We start from the raw sequence: 2602 nt of genomic DNA, 5'->3' as shown, positions 1-2602 counted from the left end.
TGGAGTTTTGTGGTACTGTATATTCCTGACATAACTGGATAACCAGTGATATTCCTGACAATGACCAACACACTAGTTTCTTTCAATTAACATGCACATCTAACATGAAGATGATGACTCTGGAATAGGAATAGCGCAGCAAAAATCGTAATGAGAATCATTCCAATCTACTAAGTCCAAGATTCCGAAGCAAACATATAATTCTGAAGCACACACATATACTCCCTCCGTTTCGAAATGTTTGACGCCGTTGACTTTTTTAAACATGTTTGATCATTCGTCTTATTCAAAAAATTTAAGTAATTATTAATTCTTTTCTTATCATTTGATTCATTGTTAAATATATTTTTATGTAGGTATATAATTTTACATATTTTACAAAAAAATTTTGAATAAGATAAACGGTCAAACATGTGCTAAAGAGTCAACGGTGTCAAACATTTCGAAACGGAGGGAGTATAAGTTCAGGAATGCAATGTTTGACATATTACAGTACTAGCAAACATCTCACAACCGCACACCGACATCACCTTACAGATCTAGCTCTTACAGGTGGCCATGCCTACGCGAGGACTCAAATTTTCACCTTATTTTCAGCACGATTTCCCTCCGGGTTACCCTCGAAACGTCCAATCCTAAAATACCCAAGCTCCACTCCGGCCTCCGCCGCCGTCTTGGCCTCGCCGTCCATGGCCATCTCGGCGAGGATCCTCCCGACTGCAGGTCCCATCTTGAAGCCATGGCCGGAGAACCCGGCGCCGACAACCACATCCTTTCCAAACTCCCCACCAACGAAGTCGATGATGAAATCCTCATCAGGGGTCATGGAGTACATGCACGACTGCCGGATGACCGGCCCGCCGGAGGTGTCGACGTGGTCGGGCATGAGCTCGTCGATCCACCGCGCCACCGGGTCCGCCAGGGCGTCGCCGCCAGCACACCAGTCCCGCCTATCCGGTTCGCACGGCGCACCGCCGTGCGCGCACACCTTGATCAGGCCTGGGAACTCCATGGACGGCGTGGAGTAGATGCAGGTGTCGCCATAGCTAGCGAACGTCGGGAAGCCGGACTCCGGCGTGAGCTCATGCTCGCGGCCAGGGCGGGCCTTCCAGTAGCAGATGAGCGTGTGAAGCGGCTGCACTGGCAGGTCGACGCCGGCGACCGACTTGACCAGCTTGCTCGCCCACGCGCCCACCGTGATGATGCACTTGGCGCCGTGGAACTCCTCCCCGCTCGACGTCTTCACCAAGATCGATCAATCTCGTAAAGATAAAACGTTAGATTTTTATTAAATAATTACTCGCTCGGCCTCAAAATAAGTTCATTTTGACCCATCTAACCTATACAAATGCGAAGCTATAAAGACTATAATATGCCCGTTTTATATAAACTCAATTCAATTATTTCTCATTTTATCTACTCTATTTACAATTATTTTCTACTTTCACAAACTACGATATAGTCATAACACAAAAATAAACTTATTTTGGGACAAACGAAAGGGAAAATAATTAACCTATTCTAAAACGATGGGAGCAGTAACTATTGCATGGAATTCACTGTGCAGGTAAATATGATACTGGATTTGGATCATAGTGCACAGATAAAGACGTACTAGTAAATATGATTTCATTGATTGATCTGTTACCTTGCTTGGCGATGTCAACCACCTCCGTCCTGTCCCTGAGCACGGCGCCGTTCTTGGCGGCGAGCGACAGGAACATCGCGACGGCCTTGGTCGCCTTGATGACGCCGCCGAGCTCGCTGCTCGCCGCCGTCCACCCCTCGGGCAGGCGGAACACCGCGGACCACGGCCACGCCGCCGAATCGTCCGAGGCGGCGACGACCTCGGCGGCGCCGCCGTTGTCGATGGCGGCGCGGAGGGCGGGGTCGGCGCGCGGGCCCATGTCGAGGTGCGGCGTCGGGGCGAGCACGCAGTAGCCCGCCTCGCCCTCGGCGTCGCCCCAGAACCGCGCGGCGAGGCGCACCATGGGCGGGTACCGCGCCTGCGGGTACGTGGCGCGGATGCCCCGGGACTCGCCGTGCGACGAGCCGCGGTGGTGGAGCAGGTCGAACCGCTCCAGGAGCAGCACGCGCGCGCCGCCGCGGCCGCCGAGGGACGACGACGCCGCGGCGTACGCGGCGCAGCTGCCCATGATGCCGCCGCCCACCACGATCACGTCGAAGCCGCCACTGGTCGCCGCCGCCGCCGCCGCCATGGTCGCGTGTGTGGGATTTTGATGTGGGAGATGAAGGGGGGAGTTTGATCGAAAGGGTAGCCGATCGGAGGGGATAATTAAAGGCGGCTGGATACGGACACGTGGCGGATGCCTATTCGTTCTGCCTTTACTGGTTGGGCGCCACGAATTACTGGCCCCAAAAACAAATCGCATCTTAATTTCCGGATAAAACGGCAATCTGCATACGCAACCAAGATTAATAAGAGTGTAATTAGCACGATCCTAAGAGAAATTTAACAATTTGACACAATTGCGTTCGGCAATTATCCAAATATCCCTGTGCAGTTGCACTTATATTTTTTGTCCTTCTAAATAGATGTAGTCATTAACCATTTACCACTCTTGTCTAAGTGACATGCGAA

At 51.9% G+C, this 2602-nt stretch overlaps 1 pseudogene; it reads right to left on the bottom strand.

Moving 5' to 3' along the window:
• Positions 1–440: 440 nt before the first annotated feature.
• On the bottom strand, positions 441–2250 carry LOC127756828 (probable sarcosine oxidase; annotated as a pseudogene).
• Positions 2251–2602: the final 352 nt, after the last annotated feature.

The sequence above is a fragment of the Oryza glaberrima genome, chromosome 12, assembly GCF_000147395.1.
Source record: "Oryza glaberrima chromosome 12, OglaRS2, whole genome shotgun sequence".
Lineage (NCBI taxonomy): Eukaryota > Viridiplantae > Streptophyta > Magnoliopsida > Poales > Poaceae > Oryza > Oryza glaberrima.
The sequence above is the reverse complement of the archived record's forward strand: the minus strand, read 5'-3'. Positions and strand labels throughout refer to the sequence as shown.